Here is a 14,907-nt window from a genome sequence, read left to right on the forward strand (position 1 = left end):
ATGTGCTAATCTTGTAATGATGTCTGAAGAACAGCATTCTACAACACTTATCTGTAACACTCTCAAGCCACTTCTAGAGACCTTGTTGCTAGGTCCCCACTGTGTTGGTATCATTCTCATTCCAAACAGTAGCCAGGGAAGAACCACTCCAACTTCATCTCCTTGTGGATATGAACCAACATAGAAGCATGAGAATATTCTTTCAGAGATAGTAGTCGTGGGGGCTTGCCTAAAAGTATCTTTCATTAACAAAACAGCTTTGGTTTTACAATTGGTGAGTGGGTTCAAACGTTTGACAGTAAAGACTGATTCTATCCAGACCAGCAGAACCCTTTCAGTGTTCTAAAACCTTCATTTCTTCCCTCTCTGGTATGCTCTTTCCAAGTGTACACAGCAGAAAGCTTCACTATAATTTATCATTTCTTAGATAAGATCCCTTGCCCATCCATAGGGAACTTGCTTCAGGCTTGATTCTGTCTTATTTTAATCTTGTTATCTACAGAATTGCTGAGATTTGTCTACCTTTTCCAAATCTAATCAAACCCAATAAGCTGCTTCGGCTAGTTGTACCTAAGAATAGTTTAGTTCTAAGTCATTGATAGGTGTCACGACATAACATAGATGTATGTCTAGCACTGACTTAGGGACCAGGCTTAAAGGGATTTTTACTAGTCAATTTTGGTCTCAAATAAATTGAATTGTTTTTTCAAAATGCATAGATTAATAGAATTTGGGAGACAGAAGGGACCTCAGAAATAATCCCATCTTGTTTACCAGACAAAGAACCTAAGAAAGAATGAGGTTACAGATCACAGCTCATACCAGTGACACCCGGTCTGCAATGTTTTTTTTTTTTTTACTAAATCACACTACTTGGGTTTCTGAAAGTAATGAAGATGGAATAGAAGAAATGTAGGAAGGTTTTCTACCGGTCTGATCCCTTCTGTTCAAGGGCTAGAAAGAATTTATTCTTTATTCTATTGCAGCAACTGCATGAAAGTCTCAGCTTCTTCTCCAAAAACTGGAGATAAATTAATCAAGAGCCTATCAGTTATATATTCCACTTGATATTAGAAGGGATTAGAGTAGAAGAAAGGACTGTTTTTTCTTTTTATTTGTACCTACCAGTACTTAGCGCAATTTTTGGCACACAGTAAGCCTTTAATAAGTGCTTGTTGGTTGACTGGTTCATTCTCTTGTCTACATGAATAAAAGACAAAGGTATAAGTCTTAAGATTGCACATTATATTGAGTCCTGGCCAGGGAGTATTTGAGGAAAATTCTATGACTGACAGCAGAACCAAACATCAGTTTCTATTGGTGTCAGTTCAAAATGACTGACTTGTCAAACTATCAGAGTCATCCTTTTAGGACTGTCCATTTGGACAACATTTTTATTTCAATATGAAGTAAGCAGTGGTGGTTGGATTTTTTCCCCTTTTCTTTTTACGCTCTTCCACCTCTGAATAGAAAGACCTCCCTTTCAGGAGGTCACCATAGTCAAGAAGCTCTGGAACTGGGCTAATGCGAGCCAGACTTCCAACACTTAGGAGCACTTCGGCACTGTTTCATTACTGCTCTTTCTTTATTTTTCTCCCTTCTTTTCTGCTGAAGGCACAATTATATGATACATGCAGTTCACACACACTTTCTATGTCCCTCTCTTCTTAGGCATAGGAATTACATTGGGGCTATTTTCAGTCAGGCAGTATTCTCCTAGACCTTGCTCTATAGATGCCAATTAGAAGATTAGCGTCTTTTTTTCTCTCCCTCTTTGCTATTAAATAGTAACACAAAAGCTGGGCTGACAAATTGCTCTCTCCATGGTGTTCAACAAAGACAGACAATAGATCATCATCATTTACTATACTCAGATCCTATTAATCACAGATTAATGAGAACATGTCTAGTGGGGAAGAAATTACCAGAATGTGGGCCTAGTGGCTTGTTACTCATGTAACATCTGCTCCAGCTTTACCTCTAGTGTCATGTCATCTTTTATCACATGTTTGCCCCTGAAACATAATTAAGATAATGGAGCAGATACAGAGTCCTTCCTTTAATAATTACAGAGCTAGGGTTATATTTCTTAGCCCAATGGCTTAAAAAAATTAATTTTCCCCTTTACTTAATGATTTCTCTTTTTTTCTTTGGTTCAAACCCTATTTTTCTTCCCTATAAACTATGTGATTATTCCTCATTCCCAAAACTAGGACAAAGTCCTAGAGTTTTTGCAACTTCTTAATTAATAGTCTATTTCCAAAGTAACCCTTGAGTGAGCCATTTAAACTATGTGAAGCATCTGGTATACTAAGTATTTTTGCGTTTCATTTTTTATACAACCCTATCTTTTAAACTCAATGTATCATTTTTTAAAAAACCTCCATATATTTACTTATATGTCACAGTAACTGGCACAATGCCTTACATATAAGAAAAACTTGCTAAAAAGAGTGAATGAGCAAAAGAATGAATATACCAATTTTTTTTTAGTTTTTCTTTAAGACTGAAAATATGACATTTTCATTTGAATTAATATTATTGCTCTGGACCTCTCTTACTGCCTTTTTACCTGAACAAGAAGGAAACCAAGGGGACTCAGATTTGGTTTTGCCTTTCTTTGTATTCTCAGGGTTTAGCACAGTGCCTGGCACACAGTAGGCATTTAATTAAGGCTTATTGACTGGCTGACTGACCGAACAACTACAAATACAAATAAAAAACAATTGTAGCTATAATCAGATAATAAAGAGAAGAATCGATCTATATCGGTGATCATGGACTTAAAAAAATAACAGCCTCTTTACTTAATAATACAAATATGTACTTGTCTCAGCAGTGATTAGCACCAGGCCTGGATTCGCTATGATTAAGCTATGATTCAGCACTGCACATAAGAGAAGAACAATGAAAAGATGGCAAGCATGAGGTGAGGAGGGGGGAGAATGGGGATTGCAGAGAGTTTCTTAATTAAATTTTAATTATTGCTAATTAGAACTACTGGGTTTTTTACATCTCCAACAAGGAAGACAAGAACTGATCCTGCCTCTTTTTTTATTCTGCTAATTAGTTTCCCAAGGAGAGGTTTGAAAGGGCAGACTCTGCTTTGGCAGAGTACAACTTGTTAGCTAAGCAGGTAGACCCTATCCAAGAGCTTGGATTTTTAAATCCCTAGTTAGTTCTTTTCTGCTAAGGGATTGCTTCAGACATCCAGGGAAATAAATTGTTCTCACTCAAAATTTAAAGAAATCTACAATTTGATGGCTGGTCCTTGCAACCTGGTATATAGTAAAAAGACTAATGGGGCTGAGAGCAGGAGATTTGGATTCTAATTCCACCTCTGCCTTTAACTAGATGAGTCATTTAAGGCAATTCATGTCACCTCAATTCTTTTATCTATAAAATGAAAATGATAAATTAGGTGATTTCTAGGGTCCCTTCCATCTCTAAAATTTCTGTGGTTAGATTCAATGATGCTATAACCATGTCCTGTGTTCTCCTGCCACTCAGAGAATTTGCCTAGAAATTATAAAGCTGGAAAAGCTCCCTAAGAACATTAATGTACAAAGCACCCGTGAAAACTATATGTCACTACGAATTTTGAAATATCAAAGCAGAGTTCTGTCAAATTAAAATAAGTCATCATATGTATACTTGAAAACTTCCAAGTATTACTAAAATAGCTCAAAACAAAACAAGACAAAAAAGTCCTTGACCTAAAGGGTTTCCAAATTCTTTTAAATGCCATTCAAAGTGAACTGCTGATGATAAACTGTTTGAGTTTTCAAAGCAAAAACCCTAATTGCAAACTGGAGGGCACTACTCCCAGGACCCCATTACCATTAAGAACACTGTGAAAATTTTGAATCCTGTTTTTAAAAGTACACATATTAATAATTCTTCTCCCAGGGTAATAACTTGTATTGATACAGATCTATGTGTTAATTACAATAAAATCCCTCAAGTGAAATCACATTTCTGCTGTGGTAGAAGGCTCCAGAATATCTGGATGGCACAAGTAAGTGGAGTTATATAAAAGTAGGTTTATTTAGCTTAGAGGAATACAAGCGTTGAACACGTTGGAAATTCTGGTTCTGACTGTGCTTTAGTTGAGTGCTGAGACTGCCTCTTGCCTCACCTACTTGGTGACTCCTGGCTAGGACAGGTGCTCCCAGTGTGGGAGAACTGTCCGATCAGAGGAGGTACCATACTCCCTAAGCTGGGCAGTTTTATATGGCCAGGTTCTATTGGGGACTACATTCCTAGTGTAAAGCCTTCAGCTATACATGAAACAAACAAAAAAAAGCCCTTTATGCTCTAGTCGCCTTGTGGGACAGGGGCTAACATCTATCAGCACCCCCTAACCCCCGGTGGCTTATGCTTCTATCTGTTCAATAGGTGAAATAGCTCTGTGAAATGCTATCCACACGACAGCCTAGGAATTTTCCCCTTGGAATCCTGGCTATTCTCTCAAACTCACTTCTTCCTCTGTAAGATGTATATGCCTGGCCATAGCCCACTATGCCTGGAATCAGCATCATTTAGCTAAGCATATACACACATGCCTTGACAGCTATTCCTTTGTAGTTTCAGTTGCATTTAACACATATGTTTCTTTCCTCACCTTCTATAACTACAAAGGCCTTGTAATGTGTTAATTCACACCAAATTCCAATCCTTTTCTTTGTCCTTATCTTCTACATTTGATGATAAAATGTGTCAACACCATTCAAATTGAGAGAAAAAACATGCAAGATTTTGTTTCCATTTGTTTTAATTAAAAATTATGGAAACTGAAAATCTGATATTCCCTCTCATACACTCACTGTTACTCACTGTCTGCCCTATCAAAACCTATGCTGATCTGAATTCTTCTGAAAAGTCAGTTTGGTCTCCTACACTAATTTCCTCTTGTGTCTTCCAGGTCACTCACCAACTCCTTTAGCATGCTTACTAGATGATATCTAGTAAGATATGGTAAGAGGTGAGCTGGCCTCAAAACTCTCCATGATTTGTAATTAGGAAACTGATGGGACATCACTCCTTGAATGGGAGAAGGTACAAAATTTTGACTGATTGCAACAGCAAATTGTAGGGGACATGAAGAGATGGGAAGAGAGAAGGGCAGATAACGAGAGCAGTGGAACCATAGAAACCTGTGACTAAGACACCTGCAGTTCCTTTTTCTTTTTCAGAGCTCAGAGAGGTGACCTTTGCATGAACAAGCAAAGAAGTATGGGACCATAGGGGATTTTTGTCCAGTGCTACAATGATGGGAGGAAAGGGCAACCCCTACCCACCCCTTCCTTACTTCTACTTAATTATGCGGGTTTAAAAATTTTTTGAAAGAAGATTACATTTCCCAGATTTTTATATTCATTTTGTAAACACTTGTGACTGATCTTGTCTAAAGACAAGGAACCTGGTGTCCTTTGTTTGTGACACCAGGATGTGGAAGAACATTGCTGGAAGCTAAAACATCAGTTCATTGTTAGAGAGCCCTGTCCTCTAACCAGGGCATAAGCATGAACCAAGATTACAGGTCAGTCACCAACTCCTTTAGAGTGCTTACTACATGAAGCCTAGGTTTCCTCTGGTGACCCTACATATTTGCGGCCCCTCTGGGGCTGCCCTTTCTCCTGCTTTCCCCCATTAACAAAGACAAAATAAATCTGAATTGCTGCTCTCTTCTACCACAAACCCTCAATGACTCTTCTTCTTTTGAGGTCCATGCAATCCATTGTAATCTATACCATTGTAATCTACATCTAAAATAGCTTCTTCTTCAGACAGTTGCCATTGTTTTCCTCTTCTTTTTCCATCTGGCACTAAGAAAAAATAGAAGTAAAGTGAGAAAAGCACTTGACTGATCTAAGTGTAATGGGAGTCTGGTGCATGTACAGAGTGCCTGGAGCAATGTCTTTCCATGTGAGGAGGCTAGGGAACTTATTTCAGGGAAAATCATCCATCTGCTACTGCCTCTGCCTCTGCCTCTTTACCCCTCCTGTCCTCCAGAAGGACAGAACCCCTGCTGTACCGGAGGCTTTGCCCTCCGGATCCAAACCTTTGATAAGTCCTCTCGTCTCAGCTTGACTCTCAGTCTTTAGTGACTTACACCTTCTCAGAATCAGTTATTCCCTTGCCAGAAGAACTGATACATTCCTCCCCTGGGTTTGAAATTTTGAAGGACCTTGCAAAATCATTTTCAGTAAACCTGGCAACTGGAAAGTACACAGAAACCTCTAACAGAACAGGAATTATTACTCAGTGTAACAGGAAATCACATTAGGGTGCCATCAACCATATCCATAATAGACACAAAGCATCACTTAACAAGCTGCTTGAATGACTATAGGTCTAAATTACATGCAGACACTTCTCATTTCTATATTATACATTTACTGTGTTAAATGGATATAGGCTGGCAGTCTCTTTTTGTTTAAAGCCTATTGAGGTGAGCCAGTTTCCATAATTGGCAAATGCCAGTTGGTGAGTGAATTGAACTCTCTGATGTGCAGGTGGAGACTGGCACACCTCAGCAGGCTCTAAACAAAAAAGAGTGAGAAGAGACTGCCTGCCTATCTTATAAAGACTTCCTGACCCAGATAGTGATTTAGAAACAGACAATTCAAATGAAGAAAATTGTGTGTACTGTACCACAATAGCAGTGAATTGTCTTTGTAGCACTCCTCACCCTGTCTTGGGGGCTATTTTGTAGATATTCAAGTCGCCAGATCCCTCCACAATTAGATATAGAATAGTTTTCGATTGTTCTTCTAGCTTGTATGTTCCATGAATATTGAGAATTCTCATCAAAATTCTATGTTACTTTGTTGAAGGTCTTGACAACAGATGTGAGCATCAATCATACTACTGTTCATTCCTTTCAGCACTATTCTGGTCTTAAGTCATAGCTAGGTGGCAAACTTCCTCGAGCTTCTCTCTGAAATGAGAGATATAGTAGTTGTGAATACCTGTAATTTCTTCATCCTCAGATATTCCAAAACACAGTTCAATAGTTGGTGTAGTTTGTTCCTAAACATCAGCATACTATGTGCCAGGCTAAGTGCTTTACAAATATTTCATCCAATCCTCACAATAACGCTGAGAAGTAAGTGCTATTATCATCATCCCCATTTTACAGTTGAGAAACTGAGGCAAACAGAGGTTAAGTGACTTGCCCGAGGTCACACAGCTAGTAAATGTCCAAGGCTGGATTTGAGCTCAGGTTTTCCTGACTCCAGATCCAATACTTTATCTACTACACTGCTTAGCTGCCTAAAACATCAACATGTAGGATGTGAAGTCAGTGACATCATTCCTGATGGAGTTCTCAACATGTACAAAGAACACTATATGCTGGCTCCACTGAGACTTTAGCTCTGATCTCAATATCTTTGACATGTTGCATATTCATTAGTGTTAGATTGAAACGTTCAGATTTTGGGTGCCTTGGAGAGTGGTGGACTTCTTGATGCCAGCTAAAGCTAGCATCTCTATAAGAAATTTATTTTCAAAATCTGCCTTGGATCCTAACAGAAAGGTCATATATCGAGAAATACTTCTCCCATATTATTTTAGTAACCATGGAAGCTTTCTGGGTCCTGGTTAAGTATATGTATTTATACACTTTCAGATGTGGTCAGTCACCACCAATATATGGCTTATATTCTTTCTCTCTCTGCTCAGATGTAGGAAGTCAATGCAGTTTCTGAAGGTTTGCTAGTACTTATGTTCTCCCAATATACAGAATTAGTTGGCAATACTTTTCTGCACACACAATGAGCACAAGTCTCACAATTCTTGGTGATATTTGTGGCCATCTCAGACCATCTTCCTACCCTAAGATCCTTTCCTAACCATATGCCTAAAGTTACCATGTAAAGGTTTCATGGCCATGGAGTGACATGATATGGGTTACACCAGTTGCTACCTGGCACTATGTTTGGGAACAGTTTGGTACAGTATTCCATTGCACAAATTCAATTTTTGCCATTGTCTCAATACTACGGTACCCTCAAGGGATTGATTTTTTTTTGAATCAGAACCAGTTACTGAATGTCTATACATGCTCCTCAGTCTCCCCAGGGCTTTCTATTCTTGGTTATAGTGACTCTCTTGGAAGCAAGCTCCTTTGCTTCTCCACAGAGGGAGATGCAGTCACAGGTTCTCTGTGCATGTGCCAGACCTCCATTCCATGAGTGGCTAAAGTGGAAAGTTGAGAGAGGTTTTTAAATTAAAGGGACCAGTACTTCAAGTTCCCTTCCTGCGAATGTGGGTTTCTGAATGGTGAACATTCAGCATATATATCTTGGAACCAAACCTACATCACTATTTTCAGATCATCTTCATAGCATGCTACAAGTACTCTTTCCAACTCTAGCACTAAGAGTAATAATAAAATCCACACTACTAAGGAATTCCTCCCTGGTCACCCCTATATATGTTGCCTTCCATTAGACTATAAGCTCTTTGAAAGAATAGACTGTCTTACTTGCTTATACTCGTATCCTCGGTACCTAGTACATAGTAAGCTCTTAATAAATGCTTTTCCATTACATTGAAGTGGAGGGAATGATATGAGTTTCTGTGTATGTCTCTCTCTCTCTCTCTCTCTCTCTCTCTCTCTCTCTCTCTCTATCTCTCTCTCTCTCTCTCTCTCTCTCTCTCTCTCTCTCTGTCCCTCTCCTAAACAGCCCATGAAGGAATCAATTCCATGTGTTTCTGATTAAGGAGAAGAGATAGATCGTCCAGCTTATTGGCTAGGATGTGGAGATTAACCCTAGCCATGTGAAGGGGAAAGGGAAACTGGAGCTTTGCAAGACAATTATTCCCTTCCCTTCTCCCTGGAAATCATGAAGCCAAGCAACACTTGTCACAAGGCCCTTGTACTAGTGAGAATAAGAGGCAGAAAGCAAAAGACAAAGACAGTGGACTTTAGACCCTGCGCAGGAGCAGCCTGCTGCTTGGGAATTCTGACCTGTATCTATTACTTTTCAATCTTTCATAAAGCTAAAGGTATTCTAATCTGTCTTTCTGAGGTCACACTGAGCCTAGAAAAGAAAAAAAAAAAGAAGGAACTGAATGGAATGAAATACATAAACCAAGCTAGTTATGATTTTTGAGGGAATTAATTTCTGTATCTAAGCCAAAGGACAGAGAAAAGGAACCTCTAGGGCAGTTGTCCTTTCTTGATCGTTAACTGACCTGGTGGCTTCCGGCTGAGATACTGGTACCTGTTAGCACCATAAAGTGGTATTGAATGGAGCTCAAGCTTGGAGAGCCACCTGGTGGCGTGTGCAGGTATTATAGTTCATGTAGCTTACTGGAACTATCCTTCCCCTAGTGCCAATCTTAATTTCATGTGTGTGCGCGTGGGCTCTTTTGGTTTACACCCGCTTCGCACTACCCTAGAGTGTAGCCTCTTATTCATAATCATGCTGCTATTATTCACTCTCTGAGAACGAGGTCCCCTCCACCCCCACTATCCCCCACCCCACCCTTCTCCATACACAAGCTCTTTCCTTGCAGGCGTTACTGGAAACTCAGAAACTTGCTCTTTAGAGACAGAATCTGACCTACTTTTCTCATCATGGCCACTTACTTCTGGCATTCACTGTATAAGGGGTGGCATGGAGTGAGGTCTAAGTAGCTCCCACATTGAGTTCTTCCTCGTGTGCCTGAAGTACTGCTCGCCTCAGTCCTCACACACAGTGACTGAAGCTCCAAACCTCCGAATACTCTTCTCACTACTCCACACAGATTCACTCAACTGACTCCAGGCTCACACAAATGCAGGGCTTCTAAGCACTTTCTCACACATGCCAAACTGACTCCCATTCCTACCACTATCATCCATCTCCTCACCTATTGCTTTTCTCTGTGTTGACTGTCCTGGGTTCGGGAGTATCATTTCAGGGGCAAAAGAGGGGATTAGTCTTGCTTGCTTATTCCTCAACATTTACCAGCAAATTGTTTCAACTATGAAGCAGAAGAACGTAACACATAATTTATGTGTTTAAGTGGGGTTTATTAGAAAACGTAAAACAGCCATTCAGGGCCCAGGATGATAGGAGAAGATTGCTGAAATACAACTGCTTCTGGTCTTCCTCCCAGGCCTGTGATTGATGTTTATGTCTTAACTGCTGCCATGTTTGTGGAGTGCAGGCAGCAATAAATCTACTGCGGCAGAGAATTTTTAGCAGAGTAATCCCTCAACAAAGTAACCCTTGCCTTCAAGCTGGTCTTGGAGCTTTGGGAGCTCTGCTTGGCCAGGGAACATGTGCAATAGTTCATTGACTATAATGGCACACATTGAAGATTTCATTGGCATTAGAAACAGCTGAGAGTTATCTATTTATGGGAAGACTACACTATATGGTTTTTCATAATTAGCCTTAGAAAGACACGTAGTGGGAGGTGGCTAGTGCAGGTGCCTATAAGCTAGAGTGGGGTTTCCAGCTAAAGTTACAAAGGCAAAAAAATATCTCAAACTTTTAACAGGCCAACAAAGAATTTGAAAATGATTGTGCTCTACTCTGAAGAAAGCCATAAACTCCCAACATGCAAACTAAAAGAGTGCTTAGACTCTACTTAATATAAGTATTTCTTGTGCTTAACAAGGGAAACTCCAGAAATTGGTGTTGCACCGGCTGTTTTCATATATATCATACAATTGATGAATCTAGTTCTTTTCAGGGGCCTGGTCCATCACTCAGTCTTATTTCTAAAGTCAGAAAAAGAATACATATGAGAAAAAAGAGAGAGCCTAAGAATCATTGGCCGCTAAGAAAAATGTGATGAAACAAAGAGAGGCTAAATGACTTTCCTAAGGTGACAAATACACCAACCAAGGAAGGCACAAGTAACAAAATAAAAATATCCCAAGAAAAAAAGGAGCACTAGAAAAAAAAACCCAATAATAATAGCTTACATTTATACAGTGTTTACTGTGTGCCAAACACTGTGCTAAGCGCTTTACAATTATTATCTTATTCAATCCTCACAACAAGCCTGGGAAATAAGTGCTATTATTATCCCCATTTTACAGATAAAGAAACTGAGGCAAACAGAGATTAAATGGCTTGTCCAGTGTCACATGATTAGTAAGTGTCTGAGGCTGAATTCGAATTCAAATCTTCCTAACTCCAGGCCTGGTGCTCTTTCCACGGGGCTACCTGGTCACCTCAGAAGGATATCTGTGGAGCTCAAAAGAACAACAATAACAAAGAGACTTGTTTGTAAAAGTACACAGGGAGACAAAGGTGAAAGCAGAAGTCAAATAGGAGCGATGGTAAAGAAACTTAGGCCTGAAACACCAGGGACAAAACCTCACAACTCCTCTTCCCCCACCCCTGCCTTCACGTGAATCAGTGTGTGTGTGTGTGTGTGTGTGTGTGCAACTAAACTGCAGAATGTGAAAGCACAAAAAGGAGAAGGCGGAGGAAGAAAATAAGAGAGGAATGATAACTAATGAAGGAGAAATAACTTAGGAGGAAGGGCTGAGGATCAAAGGTATCAAAAGGAGGGACTGAAACAGATGAAAAGATTAGATATAGTGGGAGGAGGAGGTCCCAATAAAGAGCACTCCCATGAGGGAGAGAGTTCTATAATCCGAGAAGGAGACTTGATAATGTTTCTAATCTGCTGGGATTTAGTGCTTAGAGACACCGCTACCCCTGAAGGAGTGTTGTACCTCCATTCCCTCAGGAGAGAGGGAATCAGAGTTCCTGGGGACAATTCACCTCCAGAAGTGCTAGCGATGCAGAGAAACAATTTCGTAGCAAATGGGAAGGAAAATGATCATGGGGAGGGCATTAGCAGTGAACCTATGTCAGTGACACACAAAAACTTCCATTATGGAAATTTCCATCAATATTTCCAGCCTCTCTGTATACTGCAAGAATTGGTTCTTCTAAGAGGGAGGCACAACAGAAAAAAAGAGAAGAGACAAGACCTACGGGGTAATCATGTAGAAACTATTTAGGAGGGGAAACTCAAAATAGGTACCTTAGAAACTTTAGTTCCATTTAGAATACAGAGGCTAAAGAAGGAATTAGCACAAGATGGAGGAATAAAAATCTAGAATTGAAAGAAAGGGAAAAGAATTAATGAAGAGAATGAGGAAAATAATCCATTGTCAGAAAAAAGCACAGGAAATGCCAAAGGGAAAAAAAAACCCTAGCAAGTGAAAGAAGTTGAAAGTGAGGAGAGGAAAGGGCATTTTACTTAACTATTTAACTGAGAGAGAGAGATAAAAGAGGGGAAGAATTATATAATTAGATGAAAAGTAATTAGTAGGTTAAGCAAAACTCTAAACTACGTAAAGGAATGACAAATGGGAGGGGAAGGGCTTGAAGATGAGAGGAAGAAAGCTTGTGGGAAGTGGGTTACCTTAAAACAGATTAAGCAAATGTAACTTAGAAAAGGTACTGTCTTTACAGAAGAAGAGCAACAAAAATCTTAACTCAGAAAAAAAAATAGACAAATGGAGGAATATAAAGCAAACTCTTAACTTCAAATGTGAATGGATTAAATGATCCAATACGGTAAAAGAGTAATAGATTAGATAAGAAATCAAAACCCTATATTCTACACGATACACACACTCAAAAGGCAAAGACATACACAGAATAAAAATTAGAGACTGGAACAAAATTTACTATGCATCAGATGAATCCAAAAAAAAAAAGCAAGAGTTGCAATAAATCCTGTTAGACAAAGAAAAATCAAATCTTCACAACATTAGAAACAACAAAGAAAATACATTATGCTGAAAGAAAGCATAGACAACAAACTAACACTGATTTTTTTAAATAGTATAATATTTTCCCCAATTGCATGTAAAAACAATTTAAAACATTCATTTAGAAGAAATTTCAAGTTCCAAATTTTCTTCCTCCCTCCTCTCCCTTTCCCTCCCTTCCCTGAGACAGTAAGCAATTTGATATAGATTATACATGTGTGATCATGCAAAACATATTTCCATGTTAGGCATGTTGTGAAAGAAGACAAAACTGAAAGGGGGGAGCCATGAAAAAAATAAAGTGAAAAATAATAGCTTTGACCTGCATTCACCCCATCAGTTTTTTCTCTGGAGATGGATAGCATTTTTCATCACAAATCCTTCAGAATTGTCTTGGATCATTATATTGTTGAGAATAGCTAAGTCATTCACTGTCAATCATTGTACAGTATTGCCGTTGTTGTATTCAATGTTCACCTGGTTCTGTTCATTTTATTTTGCATCAGTTCGTGCAAGTTTTTCAGGTTTTTCTTAAATCAGCCTGCTTGTCATTTCTTATAGCACAGTAGTATTGTCCCAATTTTCCCACATCCTCTCCAACATTTATCATCTTCCTTTTCTGTTGTCTTACCAATCTGATAGGTATGAGGTGGTACCTCAGAGTTGTTTTAAAATGCATTTCTCTAATCAATAGCAATTTAGAGTATTTTTACATGACTTACAGATAGCTTTGATTTCTTCATCCGAAAGCTGATGGTTTTATCCAATTGTCCTTTGACAATTTATCAGTTCTAGAGTGACTTATATTCTTATAAATTTGATTCAGTTCTCTATATATTTGAGAAATGAGGCCTTTGCTGTAAAAAAAAAATTTCCCAACTTTTTCCCTTCCTTCTGATCTTGGTTGCATTAACTCAACACTAATATTAAAATTATATGCTTCAAATACTATGACATACAGATTCATAGAAGGAAAATTGACATAGTAATGATATAATAGTAAGAGACTTTAATGTCTATCATTCTGTTTTGAACAAATCTACCAGAGAGAAAAACAAAAGGGAAAAAATAGAATCGAATAGATTTCTGAAGAAACTAGAGCTAAAGGACAGTGTTTTTTAAATGAGACTGCTAAATAATATACATATCTCTCAACAGCACATGGACAAATTGACCATGTTTTAAGGTATCCAGATATTGAAGATAAATCTTAAGAAGCAGAAATAATAAACATATCCCTTACAGATCATAATGCAATAAAAAACAATCAATTCAGAGAGAACAAACAAAAATGGGCCCAAATGGAAGCAACAATGAAATCTTAAGTAATAAGAGGGCCAAAATACAAATTATAGAAACAATTAAGGAAATTATAATGGTGATCAACATACCAAAATGTCTGCTATACAACTATAATAGGCCTCGGAGAAAAAAATGCATCCATAAAAAAGTATTAACAAAACAGAAAATAGGAAAAGAGATTAACAAACTGAATAGGCATTTTTAAAAATCAGAAAGCCAGCACAAATCCAAAATAATAACAAACGAAAAAATGGAATATTAAAGGAAAAATAAAATAAACTAGAAACCAAAAATATTATTGAAATGATAATACTAAAAGGTGGTTCTTTGAAAAGAATAGTGAACCTGATCACTCTTTAACCAACGTGATTAAAAAGAAGAGGGCAGAAAACTAAATCAAGTCAAGTCATTTATTAAGCATCCATATGTCAACCACTATGCTAAACACTGGTGATACAAAGAAAAGCAAAATACAGTCCCTGATCTCAAGGTGCTCACAGTTTAATGGGAGATACAACATGTATGCAACTATATACAAACAAGATATATACAACATATATGTGTGTGAGTGTGTGTGTATATATGTATATGTATATATACATACATATAAATAAATATATAGAATAAAATAACAAATTAACAAGATGAAATTACAATAACATCTGAAGAAAAAAAGGAGTCATCAGAATCTACTATGCACTATCATATGGTAACAAAACCAGGAACACAGAAGAAGTAGAGGAATACCTGCAAAAATATAAAATACCCACACTAACAGATGACCAAATAGAGATCTTAAAAAACCTAATCTCAGAAAATGAAATAGAAGTAGTTGTAAAGGAACTACCAAAGGAAAACAC

The sequence above is a fragment of the Trichosurus vulpecula genome, chromosome 3, assembly GCF_011100635.1.
Source record: "Trichosurus vulpecula isolate mTriVul1 chromosome 3, mTriVul1.pri, whole genome shotgun sequence".
NCBI classification, from domain to species: Eukaryota; Metazoa; Chordata; class Mammalia; order Diprotodontia; family Phalangeridae; genus Trichosurus; species Trichosurus vulpecula.